Here is a 9870-nt window from a genome sequence, read left to right as displayed (position 1 = left end):
GCAGGAAGCTCTTCTGGGCTTGCAAAGTTACAAAGAAAATACGGAATGAATTTTTCCATTAAGGTCTGTGTGCACAGATAGACTACTCTGGGATTGTTTCCAGCAATAGAAACAGTCCGACTGGAATGACAGCCCCCCAGAGTAGAATTATGGTCCCTAGCAATAGAATCTGTGTTCTGGGACTAGAATGACAGGGCACAGAATGGAATGACAGCCCCTGGGAGTAGCAGCAGCATTCTGGGAATGGAATTCCACTCTGGGGGACCTCATTCCAATCCCAGAATGCTTCTGCTACTCCCAGGGACTGTCATTCCACTCTGGGGGCTGTCATTCCAGTCCCAGAGTAGTCTGTCTGGGCCCAGAGACCTTAATGGGAAATCCGTTCTGCATTTTCTTTTAAACTTTGTCTGTACTGCAACATATTTCAGTGGAGTGGAGCTCAAGAAGTTTCACTTTCCAGTGTTTGTATAGTTGCAGCTGTTGCTTGATGGAGTTGTCTCCTTGCAAATACAGGGTTGACGTTTTGAGTACTCTAATCTGGGAACCCACAGCCAAAGGGGGACATTACACTGGAGAGCCACTGCCACTCTGAGTAGACCTGGGGATGAGGGGAGAAGCTTGCAGTGTCCAGCCATTTTATGTTCCTAGGAAACAAAACATCACAAGAGTTTTAAGCATATTTGTATTTTCAGTAAATATATATATATATATTTAATTGTGTTTGTATCTTTTATAAAGTTTATCTCTCCGCTACCTGGCATTACATTTTATGACACACATGGCCTGGCCTCACAAAGTCCCATTTATGTCAGATCCGGCTCTTGTAACAAATGAGTTCAACACCCCTGATGGAGCAGGGGGAGAAATCTTCCTGTCTAGCATGAAATATATGGAGGAAGTGGCTAGGGCTGGCCTGTTGCTCATTGTCTCGATTATTTGGATCATTATTAAGGCCAGATTATCAGGGAGTGTACCCCCCAGGACCTTGGGGGGAAAGGCCCTTTGGTTGACTCCCATGCCTTTCACATGATTAATGGAGGAGTTACTTCACATTCCTTGCACACCCTCAGTATGAATCATTATCATTTTGATATCAGTTTGGTCCAGACTCCATTTTTCATTGCTAGGCGCATGCTAAGATGTTCATGTGTACAGGTATCAAAACGGAGATCTCCTATGAGGGGGAGTCCTGTGGTATCAATGGCTCCATAAAAAAGCAGTCGAGAAGAGCATCTGGATTTAATACTAAGACTGACAAAAACAAGGCCTTAGATCAGTTTTGTGTTTTTTTTTAAAGAACTGTGAGATTCTTTGTGGAGCATTCAGGAGCTCCCTGCTCAGATGCTAGTAATGGTGGACATTCTTCCCTGAAACAGAACTTGTCCACCATTAGCTTAATTTTACATATTCCCCCGCTTTGTAGTTATAATGGCTCCACGGCACCCAATACCCAAAAAGAACACAACTTTATTTGAATATAAGCAAGGCTTTGTTTGGGCCCCGCTAGGCCATAACCAGCCACAGCCAGCAACCAACAATACAAGTAAAAACTGAAACTAAAGCAAAAGTTTTACTTTTTGTGTTGAAATAACTACCGTATACCATACATCTGTCACCAGATTCACAACTGCCCATGATACAACAGTGGCTGGCATTCCACATATAGCAATTCCCTGTGAAACTCTGTGCTGTGGTTGGTTGTTTAGATGTTTCCATTTAGGCAAGCATTGTTCTGTTCCTTCCTCCTGTAAATGATGGTCTATTCCCACTTGCTTTTTCTGTAACACTTTAGCCTCAGCTCCTATGCTTTCCTTTGTCCCTCTTGTGGATTTAAGAGGAGTGCTGGTAGGAAAGAATTCATTAGACTGAACCCACATACATAATGTTAGCATGCCAGACATCTGCAGCCCAGTCTGGCATTGGGGTGCAAATGTTGCCCAGGTTATATTGTACATGTAGCAAATCAGATGTTTTTGCCATGCTACATCACGCAAGAAGGTTCTTGGAATCTGAAGCACATTTTATCGAGTCTCAGATATGCTACCTTGAGGAAGGAGCAGTGATCATCACCCTGCCAACAAAAGTCCGCATGGTCAAAGCAATGGTATTCCCAGTAGTCATGTATGGCTGCGAGAGTTGGACTATAAGGAAGGCCGAGCGCCGAAGAATAGATTCTTTTGAACTATGGTGCTGGAGAAGACTCTTGAGAGTCCTTTAGACTGCAAGGAGATCAAATCAGTCAATCCTAAAAGAAATCAACCCTGATTGTTCCCTGGAAGGCCAGATACTGAAGCTGAAGCTCAAATACTTTGGCCACCAAATGAGAAGGGAGCACTCACTGGAGAAGACCCTGATGCTGGGAAAGATTGAAGGAAAAAGAAGAAGGGGACAGCAAAGGATGAGATGTATAGACAGTGTTATCGATTCAATGAACATGAAATTAAGCAAACTCTGGAGCACGATGGAAGACAGGAGGGCCTGGCGTGATGTGGTCCATGGGGTCGCAAAGAGTAGGACTCAACTGTGCGACTGAAGAACAACACATAGTATGTTGACTACTCTGAGCTACCCCTGTATTTTTGCAGTTGCACAAGTATGAGTCACTTCTCAAGTAAGAGTCATTCAGTGCTATAGAAAAGTAGATGATCCTAGCCAAAAGGGAACAAAAGGCAGGCACTTCATACTCTCACCTTAAGCTGTAGCTTCAGGAAGTCAAAATATAGAGGAAACCTTCATGCAGACAGGAAGAGAAGCAGGGTTGGAAAAGTGGGGGGGGGGACAAAGGGGAGATAAGAAAAGTCCCTGAGCATAAGGGAGAAGCTAGAGGATGACCGTGAACACATGCTGCTGAGACCAGATGGGCAGAGCCCCAAATGCTGAATAAGGTAATGAATGATTTTTAAAGGCTTGGAACTTCAAGATTTGAACAGTTTCCATAACTTACCATCATTAGGGATATGTAAGAGTCAGGATAAAAACACTGCAATTTTATCACCTTTTCTTTTATTCTTTGCACAGTCTGTACTGTCTACATGTGCTGTGTGTGATTGCTATTTTCTTGTTAAATTTCCTTTTATTTTTAATCTGATCTCTGTAACTCATGTTAAGACCCTGTTTGATCCACACATACTGAGAGAGAGGAGGGGGATGGGAATGCAGTCAACCCTAAATCCCAGGAGGAGCATTTAATCAGCTGAGTCTATACAAGTGAAGCAGAAGAGGAAGCCTACATGCAAGCCCACAGACAAGCGTGCCCTGTTAAACAATTGACTTGCTTGTGATGGGTGATATTCAAAGACAGAATGCTGAAGGAAGAGAAGCCTCACTGAGCAGAACTGGGAGGGCTGAATAACTCTACAGAGAACATTATCAAAGAGCCAATTTGGTGTAGCGGTTAGGAGTGCGGACTCTAATCTGGGAGAACCAGGTTTGCTTTCCCACTCCTCCAAATGCAGCTGCTGGCGTGACCTTGGGTCAGTCACAGTCCTCTCAGAGCTGTTCCCTCATGAGCAGTTCTTGAAAGAGCTCTCTCAGACCCACCTACCTCACAGGGTGTCTGTTGTGGGGAGGGGAAGGAGATTGTAAGCTGCTCTGAGACTCCTTTGGGTAGTGAAGGGTGGGGTATAAATCCAATCTCCTCTTCTTCTTCTAGGTAGGCTAAACCTTAGCCAAAAGCTGATCAACATAACCTGGGAATCATTCTATTTAGCTCTGAACTGCCATTTATGAAAGATGCAGATACTAATGGAACAGATAAAATAGCTTCCAATTTAAGGGCTCCTGTACTTTACAAAGTACACAGAAAAAGGAATGTCAGCAGGTGCAGGCAGCTTGCCACTATGCTGCTGGATTTTGACTACCTTTGCTGTCGTCGTTCAGTCACACAGTCAAGCCTGATTCTTCACAACCCAATGGACCACATCATGCCAGGCCCTCCTGTCCTCCACCATCCCCCGGAGCCTGTTCAACTTCATGTTTGTTGTATCAATAACACTGTCTAACCATCTCATCCTTTGCCGTCCCCGTCTTCTTTTACCTTCAATCATTCCCAGCATCAGGGTCTTCTCCAGTGAGTGCTCCCTTCTCATTTGGTGGCCTACAGCTGCCAAAAATTGTTCACCGACTTCCTTTCATTTCATTAGAGCTTACACAGATGTTCTTACCAGAGGATTGGGTCCAATATCCTTAACATGAGTCAGTATCATTTAGTAAATGTTCTGCCATTGACTAAACCCATTTGCAAAAGACACAGTTGTATTTTAGCAGCAAAGAAGCGAGGCAACATCAATGAATTTGTTGGCAGTGTAATAAGAATTTATTTAAAATCTGTAAAATAGCATAAACTCAGACTTTATGTTTTCCAAAAGGATAATACACAAAAGTTTGACTTGGAGACAATAAGACAAAAACATTTTGGTTCCAATTCAAAAAAATACAAACTTTGCTACAGGTAGAAAATTAGAAAAAAAGTTATTATATTTCCTCCCTGCTTGATCTGGTGACAAAGAGATGTACATTCCACCAGAGATAAGTATACAAAGGATGGTACGTGGGGTGGGGGTGGGGAAACCAAAATGTCATGATTAGGGAGGGAAAACATAGAAAATAATATTTGCTTTCTCTTACATAATCGGACATGAACATAACCTTGAATATCTTTCCAGGTTTTTTGCCAACATTTATTGTCTTTCATGCTTTTTATAACAACTTGAGAAAAAACAGCAGTTCTACCTCATGCATTAAATTCTATAATATTTTCATCATACTGTGTCTCTTGGCTGTGCTTCCATTCACTATTTTTAACAGCTTGGTATTTTTATTGACAGCATTTATATGATGCAGGGTAATCAACTCCTGCAACACCCCAAAAGGGTTCCTCTGTCTTTAGTAGCAGCATGGCTGTAAGAAATTCCACTGACTTGCCTTCCCCTCAGAGAATCCATGCCCAGTGAACTCCTCTCTGCTATACAGTCCTTAAAGGCAAAAGATTATCTTCAAGCTGTTGGCAAAGCTAAGGAAATAGTCATGGTCCTGCATTACTTTTTAGGGAGAAATCACAACCCAGTATGAATACCACTTGCACACACACTCCTCCTTCTCGAGGAATGAATCTGACTTCATTGTTATCTTCCTGTTCACATCTACATACCTGTTCTTTCCTGGAATAGACTGGGTGGTCAAGGGGAGAGAGAGGTACAAGTCTGAGATTTCTCTTTAAAATGTAACAAGCAAATGGGCCTGTTTCTTAGGCTGTGAATACTCTTTCAGACTTAATACAGGCTTACGATCATGCATAATGTGCTGCCGGTTGCTTCTTTTTTCTTTTTCAAAGAATATGCTTGAAATCTTCCACGGAGGAAGGAGTTTCATTTTGAAGCTTGGTACGTTCATGGTGATATTATGATGTCATGGTCAACATCACACTGGATGTACTTTAAAAAAACAACTGACCACCCTCCATGTGAAAATGTTAAGATGTGAAGGAAACAATGCAGTCCCTAGGTAACATGTTTCCACTGGAAGACAATTTTGTAAGTGCTTTAAGAGCATCAGAAAACGTTTCATCAGAAAATAGTCCTCTAATCAGTTGGTAGCAATAGTTATCCATTGTAATCTCTTCCAGTTAATGTGAAATGCTACTTGGTAACTAAGGCTGGATCAGAGGACATCGGTGCCATATGCAGAAACTTATTGTTACAGGCTCTACATTGAAATAGGCACATGGAAGTCATTGTATAAACGCATACAAATAGCAAGGCATTTTAGATAGCAGGTATCTTCTTAACTCTGAGCTTCAGATTTTAAAAGGAGCCCTTTTACACTCCCTTGCTTGAATAATTTTGAGGTGCTACTCTATAGCATACTAATTCAAATATATAATTCCCCTACCAGAGCCACTGAGAAGGGTTTCTGCAGGGTGGTGCTCCATAGCAGATTGCAAATTTTGTAATTTAGTTACCATATGGATGGTGCTAATTATATGGAGAAACTCTGCATGGGGAGTATATGGTATGGGAATGAAAACTGGCCACACAATTGGGTCATCCTGGAAGATGGACATGGCCAATTATGTGGCTCTTTCCCACCTGTTACCCTGCTTCTCAACAGGGTACCAATCATGGTGTTTAATGAGAAGCTCAGTAACCCCCTAGTTGGGATTGTTTTGTTAGGGGGGATAACTGTGTGTACATAGGCTAATCCAGCCCCACAAGCAGGGCTATTTTTGGGCAGGAACGCATAGGAACGGAGTTCTGGCTGGCTCCCAAGTTGGCCACGCCCAGCAGGAACTCATTAGCATAATAGGCCACACCCAACAGCAGAAACTCATTAGGATTGGCTACATTAGGGGTGTGTGGCCTAGCATGCAAAGGAGTTCCTGCCACAAAAAAAGGCCCTGGGTTTTGACAACAAACAAGGTAAACAGAATAAGAAGCAAAAGGTGGGTGTGGCTGGATAACCACACTTCTGGTAACATGTGGGTGCGGCCTAATGTGCTAATGAGCTGTGCTGTCAGGGGTGTGGCCCAATAGGCTAATGAGTTCCTGCTGTTGGGTGTGGCCTATTATGCTAATGAGTTCCTGCTGGGCTTTTTCTACAAACAGAGCCTTGCCCACAAGTAAATCCTTTTAGATAAAACCCATATCCATCTTCCAGTATTGTGTGAGAATGCAGAAGGTATATCTGTTCTCTTTTGATTTTTGCATGGATTTCTGGCTTGAAGAAACCTGAATATGCTTATTGCATTGTAACAAACTTAATTGTGAATCTGCTGTTCTTTCGTATTCTCAAATAAATATTGTCAATAAAAATAGGCAACTGTCTTTTTAAAAATAAAATAGGTTAAATGTTAACAATAATGAGCTGCCTTTCACCTCCACATTTTTTGTTATTAGTTTGATTTGGTACTTAAACTTTGGAAAGACTCACTGAGATTATGAAGAGACTGTATTACTACACTCTACCTAATTTGTTCTATACTTCCCACTGAGGTTTGCCGAGAATGTAGTAAAGACTATCGTAGGGCTATACTACAGCTCTGCCCCATTTGCATGATCCAGACTCACCAGTCAATCCTCTTTGCATGGTAGAACCATATCATGCCTTGTATCATTCCTGTGCTCCCTATGGAGGCCTCTGTTCTAATGTCTTCAAAAAGAAGGGTGGAGATCATGTCCATTTATGCCTCAAGATGGCAGGTGTTATGCTACATGCCTCCACCACACAAGGAGGATTTCAGGCCCAATAAATGTACAAACTGGGCTTGAGAGGCTTGGTGGACTGCTGAGTTTCAACTGTTTTCAAAGTCATTATTCACATTTAGAAGAGGAGGATAAAAGTCAAAACAGCACATTTCCTCTTGCTCTAACATCTAAGAAACTTGGAAACCAAGTGCTCTTTTTTTGCTGAACACGCTTTAAAAAATCTACAACACTACAACAGAACCTGACCACAGACCAATAACCAACTACAGCAGTACATTACAATGCATTATTTACACTAAGATGGATTGGTATGTATACATCATACATTACATTACATATTAATACTTCTCTTAAACTTACTCAGTCCATTATATTTCAGGCACAATCTGATACAGAGTTAGGCATGCTTAGAACTGCTGGGATCAGTGGCTTTAAGCACACCTCACTGTTGGATTGTAGCCCTCATCTATATATCCTTTTTCATTATACAGTGGTAACTGGCACATCCTTTTGCCTATATTTTCTAACTTTGGAAAGTTCAATTTGCATGCAAAACCCACTGTCATATTTTCGTTATAATTTCTCTTTCCCAAAGAGAAAACTAATCCCCTCCGCCCCAGAAATTGGAATGAGTGACAGATTATCAGACAGAATTACATCAACAAATCCTCTGTTTTAGGCTCAGGTTTTCTTTTTTCCTTTTATCAGAAGAAAAGAAGCCACTGAGCAACTGCATAGTCCTACGGCCTGTTATACTTCTGTATCATTTTTCCTGCTTTGCTGCATCAGGAATAATATGGGATGAGTTTGTAAAAGAACTAAGAGTTACAACAGATAGTTTTCTCTACTGCACAGCCACATGCTGTAAATTAACGATGTCTTATGACTTTCCTTCCCATCCCACCCCTCAGTGATAAAGAGCAATCTAAAGATGTAAATTCAGCATTCAAAGAATTGGGGGGGGGGGATAGTCTAAACCTTCAAAACCTCTTTGCCTGTTTACTACTACATTCTTTTGAAATCTGGATGGAGTCCTTTAAGGTGTGGCAGATGGAATTAAGCAGAATCCCATACTGCTTAATTTGCAAATAAGCCATGGGAGTTCAGTAGCAAGAGAAACCCCACAGGAAAGCATTTTCTCAGAGAAGTTCTATTTATCACTGTACCTATAGGACATCCAGATCAACCAGGGACAGTTCCTAATCCCACTCTGCCACCCAGCCTTTGTTTACAGATATAGTCTTCAAGTTTCTTGGCCTGATTTGTCTAAAGGAGGAGCTTGCCAGTACTGCGCCTCATTCTGCCGAAAGCTGCATTTAATTCCATTTCAGTCCCCAAAAATTTATGCAAGAAATGTCTGAAGGAGTCATGTTATTCTGACAGATATTAGTTGATCTTACAAGGTTACAAAACAAAAGGAGTGGAGAGCATTTTAAGGGCCATTTCAAATATCAAAATTTAATTACATTGTTAAAAAAGCTAGGGAAGCAGGTAAGATAATGATGCATCTTTGTAACACCATTAGGGTTGCCAGGTCCGTCCTGGCAACCAGCAGGGATGAGGGGACTTGCGAGGAGAAGGCCTAGGCCTCGTTGCTGGCGCCGCACAGGAAGTGACATCACCACACCAGTGCTGTCTGGGTAATACTCTAGTATTTGGGCAAAAACTCTATGGTAAAACTGGCTTCTACCATAACGTTTTTGCCGAATACCAGAGCATCGCCCAGACGTCGCTGATATGATGATGTCACTTCCTGTGCAATGCTGGCCATAAGGCTTAGGCCTCCTCCTTTCTCCTGGTAAGCTCCCCTTGCTGGCCAGCTGATCAACAGCTGGGGGTAGGGCCTGGCAGTGGGGGACCCCTGCCTCCACAAGTGGGTCAGGCAGCCCTAAATACTATAAAGTCAGGTTACTCAAACACCAGAGAAGAAAACAATCTAGCTGTTCTTTGTTTCTGATTCAGGTTCCAAACGTTTGGTGATAAAGCCTGCCATACTCTGGTCTCCACCCCCACCCAGCCCCACCCAATGGCTACAATGTTTTAGATCAAAAGATGGCCATCTCAGAACCTTTTCAAACACACTTGAAGGTTCCAGCATTACAACGATGCATGTCTTTTGCCCTTTTCCTAATACATATTTCCAAATGTTATCAGCAGTATGCCTGAGCTGTCGCCAATACAAGATCTTTTAAGGGGAAAGCACACCCAGTGGCTAAAGTGTAATTTAGCAACAGCTCAGTGGTCTTTCCCCATTTATCTGAGGTGATACTAGCTCTAAGTACATACAGGCATTTGCTTTATATACATACCTGAGAGTGCAGAAAGTATGTTCAAGCAGCCTGATCACCCTGAGGGAAACAGCCCAGAGATACTATGCTACAGTCATTCTGTAAACTTAAACCTCTCTCTACTGTGAGATGGAAGTAAAGATCTCTCTGATCCAGTGCTTATTCTTAATCATTTTTTTGGCCATGTCTGCAATTTGGTTTGATTTTGATTGACCATTATCTTTCCTTGACTCTCTGTTTGTCCCTGTTCCCACACATGAGCAATGAGGAGCAAAAATACAAGGAAAGAAAAATGTAAACAAGTGATCCACAGATTAGCGCTGCTACTTACAAAGAAATTTAAACACGGCATGACTTGTGCTCTGCCAGCTATCTGGCAG

Source organism: Gekko japonicus, unplaced genomic scaffold (genome assembly GCF_001447785.1).
Source record: "Gekko japonicus isolate JY-2015 unplaced genomic scaffold, Gekko_japonicus_V1.1 scaffold4429, whole genome shotgun sequence".
NCBI classification, from domain to species: Eukaryota; Metazoa; Chordata; class Lepidosauria; order Squamata; family Gekkonidae; genus Gekko; species Gekko japonicus.
The sequence above is the reverse complement of the archived record's forward strand: the minus strand, read 5'-3'. Positions refer to the sequence as shown.